The sequence below is a fragment of the Xyrauchen texanus genome, chromosome 3 (genome assembly GCF_025860055.1).
Source record: "Xyrauchen texanus isolate HMW12.3.18 chromosome 3, RBS_HiC_50CHRs, whole genome shotgun sequence".
Classification (NCBI taxonomy): Eukaryota; Metazoa; Chordata; class Actinopteri; order Cypriniformes; family Catostomidae; genus Xyrauchen; species Xyrauchen texanus.
The window spans coordinates 7,362,138-7,375,920 of NC_068278.1; positions in this window are offsets into that span (position 1 = coordinate 7,362,138).

Consider the following 13,783-nt stretch of genomic DNA (forward strand, 5'->3'; position numbering starts at 1 on the left):
AAGAGTTTTTCAGTATTTTGTTTTTCTTTAATAAAGCCCTGTTATTGTTGCCTATCTGCATTTGGGTCCATTCCTTACAAACTGTGACATAAAAATCTGGCCAATACAGTACCCAGCAGAGGCAACATGGGCATTTTTCTCAACCCAGCTCCCGCCCGGAAGGAATCGTTCTATCAGGGCACCACCCAGTACGACAATACTCTGGTCATCTCTCAGAATGTTTGGCCCTGTGCCCTATGCTTTGGAGCTAGCCGGCCCAGATTTTCATGCCCCCACTCCTCCTTATTAAGTGGTTTAGCCCACTTTGGCCATTCTGTGGACTTAGTGGGCAATATTGGCCATCTCGGCGAGATGGATGCTCTTCTCAGTGACAGCTTCATCACCTTCGCATTCCTCTCTGACTGTGCCCCGTCCTTCCCCTGGCTCTTCTCTGGCTTCTCGCCAACATATGTGGAGGAGACGGTCGCTGACCGCCAGGAGGCGGAGGAGCCGGTCGCTGACCGCCAGAAGGCGGAGGAGGGGCACATGTCTGCAGCAGCATCCCTGACCACTCACTACCGGCCGTTGCCCAGTTAGTCCAGTCTCTGGTGTCCGTTGACGTGCTGGTCCGGTCCCAATGATTGCAAATGAGCCTGTCCAGTCCCCTGCGGCCACCCTCAAACCTGACCCCTCACCAGCGACCACCACCCTTTCAGTCCAGTTCCCAGTGGCCGCCAATGAGCCAGTCCAGTCTGATCCTTCTACAGTGGTCGCCCCCTTACCTGACATCTGTCCAGTGGTCGTCGCCTTGCTTAACTTCATCCCTGTCCTTGAGCCTCCTCACTGGCCGCCGGACCCCACCCCCTTCCTCAAGCCTCCTCCCTGGCTGCTGGACCCCACCCTACGTAGATCCTCCTACCAGGGCACCGGACTCCGCCACCTACTTGCACCCTCCTCCCAGACAGCTGGACTCTGCCCCTCACCTGGATCCTCCTTCCAGGCAGTTGCACCCCACCCTCTACCTGGACCCTCCTCCCAGGCCGCCGACTCCACTCCCTGTTTGAAGCCCTCACTAGGGCTCACCCTAGTTGTGTCTCAGTCTGTTTTTAGTTTTTATTTATGTTTCCATTTTTGGGATGCCAGGTGGCATCCCTTTGAGGGCTGGTTTTATCAGGATCCTGTCACTTATTGAGTCATGTTTTAATGTCAAACCTAACTTAAAACAAACATAAACAAACACAGACACACATGCAACGTGGCTATGCGCGTCTCTCTTGAACTGGCATCTCTGACTTCCCTTTATCTAGCTCTCCCGCAAATCAGCTGATTCAGCCATGCACTCCTCCTCCGCACGATTCAGGCCAGGGAGCCTCCACCCCCCACCCCCATCTCTGGAGGGGAGACACTGCCCTTCCAGCCATTCTGTCAGCCAGTGACCCACCCCACCTCCTGCGAACCTGGGTTAGAGACGAGGAGAGGTATAGGGAGAGGGAAAGGGAGTGTGAGAGAGAGTGTGAGAGTGTGTGAGAGAGAGAAAAGAACTTGCTTGCCAACTCCCAGACACCCCGCGCTGTCACCCGGTCCTCAACCGCTCCTCTGCCCTCTGGTGGACGCTAGCTTGCTCCCCCCGGCAGATGGCAGCAAGTGCCCTTGACGGAACCACTCTTCTCCTTCTTCAGTGGATGGCAACGGTTCCTCTAGCTCTCGGTGGTCAGCAGAGAACCCTCTGTCCCCAGGCAGATGGCCAAGGCTACTCCCCTGGCGGATGGCAGCGACAAGGACTCTGTGAAAGCGCATCCCTCCTGAGTTTTGGCACCACTCTAAGAGATAAAGGTTGGGCCAGGATGAGGCGGGAACCGGCAGAACAGTAAACCGTTTTAATGTCAAACTTAATTTAAAACAAACACAGACACACATGCAACACGGCCACATGTGTCTCTCGCGAACTGGCATCTCCAGCTCCCCTTTATCTCACTCTCCCGCTGATCAGCTGATTCAGCACTGACCATGCACCATCACAGCCAGACCATACCCTCCTCCTTGTCACAGTCAGTTTTCTTGTTTGTTTTGTTTACTGAGATTTTGATCCTGTTTTTTGTTTTTCTTCATCATAAGAGTTGTTCAGTTGTATTTGTGTTTTCTAATAAAGCCTGTTATTGTTGCCTCTCAGCATTTGGGTCCATTCCTTACAAACTGTGACAGAATTACTAAGATATGGATATGGAACTTGGGTGAGATTTTACAAAAAAATTCAAATGCACACATTAGACTATATAGACTATTAGACTGTAATACACTGACAATATGTAATGTTTATCATTATCTCAAATTAAAAATAAAATTATTGTTAATACATACATACATTAGACAATTCTAACCACTTCCAATGTTACTACCAACATCAATACACTTCTTTAATATTTAACATGCAATTTGTTCTACAAATAGAAAAAAATATTGTAATACAATTTTTGTTGTTATTGTTTGATTTACTGTGCAGTAAATTAAAGTATAGAGTAGGCTTGGTGTTCTTCTGTTTCAATTCTGGGAGAATACTGGCATTTAGTCTATCAGCCACATGTGGGCCACATAAGGGCCATCAGGCCTCAACAGAACACGAATGACATATAAGGCCCATGTATGCAGCACATATGGACGGACCACTCTCTACTGGTGTAGTTATAGCAATGTTTTGTACAGTTCTGGCTAAAAAGAGATGTACCAGATTTGGGAGGTCATTCACTTTCAGACCTGGGCTGCATTTCAGCTGTTTGTTTGTCCTAAAGCTGTGCCAAAGGAAATTTGCTGATTTAAATCACTAAGCATGATGAAAGAATAAAAGCATTTCACTAGAAGCATAGCCCCAACTCAGTGAAATGAATTACTCATGTATACAGTCATAACATTACAACAACCTCTACAGAAATAAAGTGCTAATTAAATTAAGTAGTTTTATTAGTACAGAATAGAAAAGTTTGATTTCCCATAGCACCTTGAAGTAAAAAAGAATAACCTTATCAAAATCAAAAGGTTCCATCAAAATAAATGCATTGTTAATTATTAAATAATTATGTAATCAACCAACTTTAAAAGTGTGGATAACCATACAGTATGTAGGTCAACTACCACTGGAAAAACCTTGTGTAACAGGTAAAGGTCGGGCAAGGAGGAGGCGAGAACTGGTTGAACAATGAGTCAATGTGACTTTTAATTTACAATTCAACATAAAACAAACATAAACAAACACACACACACACATGCAAAGTGGCCACGCGCTTCTTTGTCTCTCTCAAACTGGCATCTCCGGCTCGCCATTATCTTGCTCACCTGCTGATCAGCTGATTCAGTGCCGGCCATGCACCATCACGGCTCGGCCATGGCCTCCTCCTCGCCACATCTTGGTTCCATTTCAGGTCGGTAACTCCGATGCTGCGTCAGTTGCTAATGCCATGGGAAGCTCTGCCCAGGAGAGACAATCTCAAATGTTTTTGAGAATTGTATTATAAATTGTATTTGGATCAAAATGTCGGACTTGAAGTGTACATGTAACCGAATTGAGCACTGTCTAGCAGGCTATGTAATTAAAATTAACAAAGAAACGAGAAAACCACTCTCTACTTTTGGCTGAATAACTTTAATAGCTTTAAAATTATTAATGTAATAGAATAAAACAGTGACATTTTATTAATAATATGTTTTGAAAATATTGTTAGTTTTTTAATAATACTCACCCCTGATATAGAGAGTGGTATGATAAATTAATTAATTGGTATAATAAATTACCAGGAAAGTAGAGATGATAAAATAATTTATAATTATGCTTAGCCTTTATAAAGATAGAAAAGTATCAACATTTGCAGAGCAATAATTCAACAGAACATTCCACAAACTTCAGAAAAATCATGCATCAGAATGATAACTATTTCTTGGCTTTAAAGATACAAGAACTAAATCATTGTGGAATATTTTGTCTCAAAAGGAGGATGATGTGGCCCCCCCATGTGCTACTTAAAGAAATAATTCACACAAAAATTATAATCTGAAAATAATTACAAAAATTTTTTACCCTCATGCCATTCATAGACTTTCTTTCTTCAGAACACAAGATTTTGAAGAATATTTCAGCTCTATAGGCCCATTAAATGTAAGTGAAGGGGTGCCAAAATTTGTATGCTGCAAAAAGCACATATAAGCAGCATAAAAGTAATACATACAACTCCAATGGTTTAATTCATGGCTTCAGAATTGATATAACAGGTGTGGGTGAGAAACAGATCAATATTTAAGTAAATTGTTTCTAGAAATTCTTCTCTCTGCCCAGTAGGTGGCGATATGCATAAAGAATGTGAATCACCAAGAACTGAAATTTCATAAAGTGAAATTTAAAGTGGAAATTGACTGAGCAGGGAGGAGAAATAGTAAAAAAAAAATTAAATATTGATCTGTTTCTCACCACATCTATCATATTGCTTCTGAAGAAATGGATTAAATCACTGGAGGCACATGGACTAGACTACTTTTTTGCTGATTTATGTGATTTGTGGAGCTTTAATATTTTAGCACTGATTCACTTTCATTGTATGGACCAAAAGAGCTGAGATATACTTCTAAAAATCTTAATCTGTGTTCTGCAGAAGAAAGAAAGTCATACACATCCAGGATGGCATGACGTTGAGTAAATGATGAGAGAATTTTCATTTTTGGGTGAATTATTCCTTTTTAAGCATGATGTAGCCCCTGAACCAAACAACTTTAACCATGCCTGCTCTACCTCCTCTATTGTGCAGGACATGACGTGCAAAGTGATCCTGCTTATTTAGTATTCATTTGCATTCCTTGCATTGTTTGAACATGTTTTATGCACCAACAATAACACTCTGTTGGCATTAAGGGAAATTTAGACCCTACACATAAAATGATTTTAATGTAATTGTTTCATACATTACAATTTAAAATGGTGATCAGTGTATTGATATTTTCATTTCTGTTATCATGTCTCCCTTTTATTTTTTGGAATCAGATTCATGTAGTGTTTATCATAGATAAGTGATGTATTTTAAAAGTTGGCATACAGTGTTCATTATAATGGGGCATTGGTTTTACAACTCAGTACTCAATTCTCACTACTCATGAGTGCTTTTAAATTAGATCAGATCAGGTGGATGGCCAGGAGACCAGAGCAGAACAGACAGATGGCCAGGAGACTCAGAAGACCAGAGCAGATTCAGGCGGACGCCATGAGACAAGGGATACCAAAGCAGATCAGATGGACGATCAGGAGACCCAGCAGATGAGAGCAAATCAGGCAGACAACCAGAAGACCCAGGTGACCAGAGTATATCAAGCGGACGGCCAGGAGACCAAGGATACCAGAGCAGATCAAGTGGACGGCCATGAGACCAGGGATACCAAAGCAGATCAGGTGGATGATCAGGAGACCCAGCAGACAAGAGCAGATCAGGTGGATGACCAGAAGACCCAGGTGACCAGAGTAAGTCAGGCGGATGGCCAGGAGACCCAGCAGACCAGAGCAGATCAGGTGGATGACCAGAAGACCCTGGTGACCAGAGTAAGTCAGGCAGATGGCCAGGAGACCAAGGATACCAGAGCAGATCAGGCCATGAGACGAATATTCTGGGATGGGTAAATTAGCTCGGGTCAGCCGAATGAAGGGTGCTGCTAGATCCATTTCAGTTGGTCAGTTGTTCTGTTACAAGGAGGAGATCATAGGACCAGGATCTAAACACAGCTTAAAAAGTATTTAATAACATAAACAAAGTTCAGAATAATGGGGGATTTGGCTTCCCTAAGGTACTGGAGATTCTACTGGTCAGTCAAAACTTGAAATGGGTGACATGAGCCCTCCAGCCAGTGCCGCCATTCTTTGAAGGCTAGTTTGACTGTAAGAAGCTCCCAGTCTCCCGCATCATAGTTCTGTTCAGTTGGGCTGAGTTTCCGAGATAAAAAGCACAGGGGTGCATCTTTTTGTCAGTGGGTAATAACTACGAAAAAAAAATCTTATTTTAAAATTTGAACCATGTGCTAAAAGACAGATGTATACTTGAGTTGGTTTGGCTTCAGTGTGTAAAATGCACAGTGTTTAATGAATATTATCCTGAATGACAAACATTAACTTTACTACACTCAGTTTTATGATGATGTCAGGAGCATGTGAATGAGATGAAATATCAAAGTGTCTCTGTTTATAAAAGTGTCTATGGTGCGAGCGATCAGATGTGATCTTCCCTGCCCTGCTTCTCATTCTGGAGCTGCACAGATGTGAGAGAGTGAAGCTGGCTGCCCATGATTTTTTCATCACATGTGTTGTTTTAATTGCAATAATGCTAAGAAGACCCAAACAGACACGGAGAACAATGGTGAGAATTTATTTTCTTATTATTATAGTTATTTATTACCGGTGTAGTCTATGACCGGTAGCAGCTTGAATACCTTAATGAGAGCTTTGTAGATTCGCAAAAAAACAAAGTCAGATCAAAGATGTATGCTTTTATTACTTTGACTTCAGCAGATCTTGCTTACAATGGCCGTTGTTGATACCAGAAATAAGTTTACCCTGCGAGGGCCACCCCCGGTAGTGAGAAACACGGAAGTGTGAAAAAGGCCTATCGCTTAAAAAGTGAGTTCTGACTGACAGTTATCGCTTGGAAAGTTGTTCAAGCTTATTTATGAAAACGGGAGGTTTAAAGTTAATTTTAAGAATTTTAAAGTTAATTCTTTATGCTTATGTATTGTAATTCAAAACATGCATAAATAATATTTTACTAGTTTGTTTCTTATTTCTCTGTATTGGCACTGGCACCAACCTTGTTGTAAGGAAAGACTGCGATGCGCTGTGTTCGTTTCTGGGCTTGTTATGCAGTAACGAGTTTAGTTAGATCATAGTTCATTTCTCAAATCTTGAGCTGGCCGGTATTGTGATTGCTTCTCAAGATTCCCCTGTTTTTCTCTTAAATTTGTATTTGTCAATATACAAAAATAATTCAATCTGTTCTTTGTTTATTTGATATGTATCAATCTTAAATGTAATTTTGCCATGTTCGATTTTAATTAACCATACATGTATATATATTTATTATTTATTATTTGTATTTTTTTTTTCATTTTACTTACAGCAAAACCTATATACAACATAGATACATCATTGCTGTAAATAAAAAAACAGATATTTTGTTTTAAAACAATAGCCATTTATGAGGTACAATTAGCCCAGCAATATATGAGCTGAAATGTTGGGTTAAACGTGTAACCCAATTTGCTGGGTTAGTTTAACCCAACGTGTGTCCTGTCCAATATTTACCTGGCTAGCACTGGGTTATTTTTAACACAGCCAATTTTAGAATACAATTAAAGAAATATTAATTGAATTCATGGAAAAAAATTTAATTATCGAAAAACTTTTCAATAATGCTGCAGAGTTGCCATATTGCCATGTTTCCTACATTGTATTTTTTATATTTTTCAAATAAAATATTTTTATTTTTGTTATTAGATCTATTTTATGTCAGAAAATCAAATGGGGAAAAATATTACATACAGCGTATCATACAGTATTAAAGTTATATAGGTCCATCCTATCAAGACAACAAACACAACCTTACTTTTGGTGAATAATAAACAAAACTTAAAATTATCAAACAAAATTAATTTCAAATAAGTTTACAGCTCATTTTTGACACTAATAAAAATGTTAACTTTCATAGGCTATTGTCATTAATACATTACATTTGCCCAGGTCAAATTTAAAACCAAAATAAAAGAGTGTCTATTTGCACCATGGTGTAAATAGAATCTGCCACACTTTGCAGCATTTTGCACCCCAATAGTCTGGTTGAATCACAGAAATATACTACAAACTAAACAACAGGTGTAGCTGCAGTGGTGTGGGGTGTAAAGATGGTGTGTGAATGAGTAGTGTTGCCCTAGCAACCGCAGTTCAAATCTGTATTTTGTCCCACTCTTTTTCCCATCCAATTTCCTATTTCCAGAACCACTCATTCTGAGTGAGTTTGATTCATATATTGATAGACCTTTTGCATTGTTAATGATATGAATCATTGAGCAATGCTGCAGTTCATATAAAAACACTCTTACTGCAGAATGTTAATAGAGAAATAGAGGGACAATAGAGAACAGGTACCAAAGTTTGAGGTAACGAATCAGTAATCAAACACAAGACATGTGAGAGAAACATGCAGCGTGTAGACAACAAAGATCGGACTCACTGGCAGATCAGCCCAAAATCACAACAGTAGGAGTAGAAGGGGAATGAAGTGGGCAGCCTTGGAGAAACAATCCACCACCGTTAGCACCACAGTATTGCCCAGGGAGACCTGACCGAATCTTGAACAAAAAGTAGACCAGTCGGGCCCCCTCTCTGGGTGGACACCGTCCTAAGTGCCCTCCTGATCTGAGCCTCAACCCCCCACAACTTCCGACGCTACCACCCTGCCTGGACACAACAGTGTCTGGGGAGGCTTGGCATTTTTGGAGCCAGGACGGTACACAATGCTAAATTCAAACTGCCCAAAGAAGAGAGCCTAGCAGGCCTCCCTGGAACTGCTTGGCCGACCTGATGTATTCCAGATTTTTGTGGTCTGTCCAGATTAAATAAAATAATGTATTCATTTGACACAATAGTTGAAGTTTCTCGGTGATCTTTCTCAAAAAAGCCTTTTTGATAATTGTAGATAATTATACACTCGAAATGATTCAGTGCGTGCGTGAACTGTCCGAACGAATCAAACTGAACATATTGCTAACCTTTTTGACAATTTCTCTGAAAAGAACCAAAACAAAAGAGAGATAAATTCACAAAATAGGCATCGGTATGATTCCAAATAGCCGACAGAAATGCGGGACATTAGTAATAATTGCTGGAATATTGTTAGGGAAATTTTTTTCTCAGATCAGTCAGAGTACTCGTATGGTATGCACAGTGCATACAGCCGTACAGGTGGTTAGGACATTTTTTAAAAAAAAATTTAAGCTATTCTGTTCTGGTTTACAAACCATATTTAGAGAAATGTCACTGCATGTGAGGTAAACATGTTCAGTTTGATATGAGAGGACGTGTCTACATCATTACATTCTAAGCGCATCTCCACATTATACATGAGAAGAAAGACATCCGAATGATTTTCATCCAGTCACTGCACTACCAGATACATGACAATGTAAAATAGCAAAGAAATTAGAATATTTGTGGAGTACAACGGTTTCTGTGGTAAACATCACAATGAGTTCAAAAGAACTTGTGGAGTGGACATTAGAGTGGATTCTGCATGAGGGCAATTCATGGGATATATAAATTGATTTGATTAACTGAATGAATATGCTCTTTACTTAAGTAATCTGTGATTTGAATGGAAAGAGACATCTTGTTTGTGAACAAATTAAATGTACTGGTACATCTTGTTGGTGAACAGATCAGGCATTTTGTTCACAAACAAGGGTCTGTTGACCGACTGAAGGAGTGGAGGAGGCATATAATTTGTTAAGTGTGACACATGAGTCAGTCTTGTTCAACAAAAAGAAAAAAGATAAATTATGAATTATAAATGTGTGTGATGACCACATATTACAATGACATAAGGATGTCATTGAAACTCATAATTACACTTTGGCTATTATTGTTGACTTTTGCTTTGTTTTGCCATTGATTGCATTTTTCATGAGGGCAGCATCCAAATATGAACAAATTTGTTACAAACATTGGTGACATATTCAATGTCTGTCCCACTTTAGTAGGGTGGTCCTGCATTTTGGCCCAAATCATGACATCCCCTACAGGATGCCTTTTTGTCTGTATTTAAGTGGGTGGCAAAACATCCCATATCGAAGGCTTTGTGTTCTTTGTGACATTCACTACCTTTCGCTTTGTCATGGCTACTGACCTTAGTACTTCTCTTTGGGTGGATAAAGCCAATATCTGTATTGTTGTAAAAGCGATCTGCACTGCTTTGACTGCCCTGTAACATATACAGGACAAATGGGTGCATTTAATTCAGAAATGATCATCCCTGTGCCCTATTCCTCTCAACAACTTTACCTTCCACTGTGACCATTTTGGAGGGCTGAAAAGTTTTCCCTTCGAAGTGCCCTGTGAAGACATTATTTATGCCATTTGGAACACAGTATATATCTTCTCATCGAAAAGCCTGACCTAACAACCCCTCGCACACAACAACTGATGAAAAAACCAATGAAATCTGATCTGATCATTCAGACTGAATCACATAAAAAAATATATATTAATGTGGTTTGGATCAGGCTTGTAAAAAAAAATATTTTACAGTGATGAGCCAAAACATTATGACCACCTGCCTAATATGCTGTTGCCGTTTCGCCATAACAGCACTGACCCGCTGAGTCATGGACTCTACAAGACACCTGAATGTGTCCTGTGGTATCTGGCACCAAGATATTAGCAGCAGATCCTTAAAGCCCTGTAAGTTGTGAGGTGGAGCCGCTGTGGATCAGATTTATTGGTGGTCAAGCACATACCACAGATGCTCTGTGAAAAAATCAAGTCAGGAATCTTGGTGTGTCTCTACAATCAGACCTTAGTTTCAGTAGTCATGTCAAAGCAATAACTAAATCAGCTTACTATCATCTGAAAAATATTGCAAGAATTAGATGCTTTGTTTCCAGTCAAGACCTAGAGAAACTTGTGCATGCTTTCAGCACCAGCAGGGTGGATTATTGTAATAGACTCCTCACTGGCCTTCCCAAAAAGACCATAAGACAGTTGCAGCTCATACAGAACGCTGCTGCCAGGATTCTGAGCAGAACCAGAAAATATGAACATATCACACCAGTCCTCAGGTCTTTACACTGGCTCCCAGTTACATTTAGGATTGATTTTAAAGTATTATTACTGGTATATAAATCACTCAATGGGCTAGGACCTCAATATATTGCAGATATGCTCACTGAATATAAACCCAACAGATCACTCTGATCATTAGGATCACATCAGCTAGAAATACCAAGGGTTCACTCTAAGCAAGGAGAGTCTGCTTTTAGCTTTTATGCCAGCCGCAGCTGGAACCAGCTTCCAGAAGAGATCAGATGTGCTCCTACAGTAGTCACATTCAAATCCAGACTGAAAACACATCTGTTTAGCTGTGCATTTACTGAATGAGCACTGTGCCACTGTGTGTCCAACTGTTTGTACTGTATTTTATTTTATTTTATTTTATTCTAAACTGTTTCAATTATTCTTATTTTTTTACTCTTATTTTAATCTCTTCTATGTAAAGCACTTTGAATTACCATTGTGTATGAAATGTGCTATATAAATAAACTTGCCTTGCCTTGCCTTGCTCAATCAGATTAAGATCTGGGTAATTTGTAGGCCAGAGCAACACCTTGAACTCTTCATCAAGTTCCTTAAATCATTCCTGAACAATGTGTGCAGAGTGGCAGGACACATTATCCTGCTGAAAGAGGCCACTGCCATCAGGGAATACCATTGCCTTGAAGGGGTGTACCTGGTCTGCAACGATGTTTAGGTAGTTGACACGTGTCAAATTGATGCATACATGAATGGCCGGACCCAGGGTTTATCAGCAGAACATTGCCCAGAGCATCACGCTCCCTCCACCGGCTTGTTGTCTTCCCACAGTGCATCCTCGTGCCATCACTTCTCCAGGTAAATGGTGCACACATACACGGCCATCCACGTGATATAAAAGAATATGGAACTCATCAGACCAGTTCTGGACAGGGGTCACCATAGGTACTCTGACCGATCTGCGGCTGCGCAGCCCCATACACAGCAGGGTGCAATGCACTGTGTGTTGTGACACATTCCTCCAGTAACCATCATTAAAATATTCTGTGACTTGTGCCACAGTAGACATTCAGTAGCCATGCCTAAATCTGCCACTGGTTCTGGATACAGGTGTGAATACGCTGCTGTCAGCGCTCTTAGAGCGGTTCGTGTTAGAGGTCCGCCGGGTTTGGGTCAGTTTGTCAAGTACGGCTGGGTTCGGGTTTGTAATTTATGAAATAATATACAAGACTTCCGAACTTGTTTTCCCATGAGATAGGAGCTGTTCACACCGAATGCGTTTTTCATACATCTGCTCTGTTTTTCCACCGTGTCTCGCTGTTTCTTCAGTGTCTCATGCAGGACCGGCACATTTTTAGACACTGTGTCAAGTTAAAAATAACTTCAGGACTCGTCGAGACACCTGCGTTCTGTTACATTCCTTGTGCTGCGTCTAGATTGTTTTTAGTGCAGGTGTCACAAAGATTTTACGTTTTGAACAAGTTCAGGTTGCAAAAAGGTGACTTATAATGTTTAACCTTATTCCAGATTATTCTGCACTAAGCAATATTTCAGCGCTTGATAAATGGCAATGTTTTTTTCCCCCTTCTACTCTAGTGTGCTGAGGGGCCGCAGTGCCTTGTATGTCTACTGTAACTGTTACGAAAGTTGCCCACGATGGTTACATAAAATACAGTCTTTTGAACATGATGAACAATACACTGCATTAGAATATAAGCTCCAGGTGAAAGTAATAATAATAAAACTGTATCATGCGTATTATTATGAAAAATTGGACAGCAATGATAATTGTTGGGTTATAATAATAATAATAAATAACAACTGAATTCCAAAATGTTAGTGAGTGAAGTAGTATGTTTTGCACACCATGTTCATAAAAAAGTTTTGTAAAACTAGGTACAAATTTATTTCTCAATGTATTGTTGAAAAAACTGGAAAACATGCATTAAATATCTTGAACTAGAATTTTATTTCATTAAACATTTTGAATGTATTGGCTACAATTCTCAAAAATCTTCAGTTTCACAACAAAACGATAAAACACACAATAAGGCTTACTGAATATTGCAATGGGCACCTTTCCTATTAAAACAAATAAATACAGTTTAGAATTTGTTGTGGGTCCCTTCTGGTCCTGTCGGCCCCTAGAATCGATATCACCTTATCACTACGGCCCTGCCAGTTGCTGCACTCTAGTACCGTTCTCTCTCAGCTCTCTGGCGTGTTTTGGCTGCTTTTGAGGTCCCTCCCCACTATTACTGTAACAAGAAACAGCTATTAGAAATCATGCCAAACAGCTTGACGAGCCACATATCTCCCTCTCTTCTGCAAACAGACATATGACCATGCACTCATCCCTACAAATGGCTGATAGGATGCATTTAAAATCAATTTTATGTAATGTTTTAAGCAACATTTTCTAAATGGGCCCCTGGGTTGGTCAGTTTCTTGGGGCCTAAGAATCGTAAACCCACCCCTGCATAAACTGACCATACTGCATTTATTTACGTATGTACACTTTCAAGATTGAATATTTAAATATTTTTTATACTTACACAGGTGGCCAAAGGTTTGGAATAATGTATAGGTTTTGCTGTTTCGGAAGGAAATTGCTAGTTTAATTCACCAAAGTGGCAGTATAGTCAGGACATTACTGATGTAAAAATCAGCACCATCACTATTTGAAAAAAAAAGTCATTTTTGATCAAATCTAGACAGGCCCCATTTCCAGCTGTCAGTATTTTGCTTGTGTTGTGGTTTGGCCTCTAGAGGTACTCATGATGCTCCCATGCCCAGCTTACTCAACATGTAATTTGTGTTATTAGGATCACACGTGTCTCTTTCAGCTGTGTGTATTTAAGTGACTCTGTCTCCTAGTTTCTTTGCTTGATGTTTATTTGTTCTGAAGAAGCCAGTTGCTGAGTAAGTGTTCTCTAACTCTGAGACTTTTTATTATCTCTTGCCTTTGGGTTATACACTTCTTTGTTT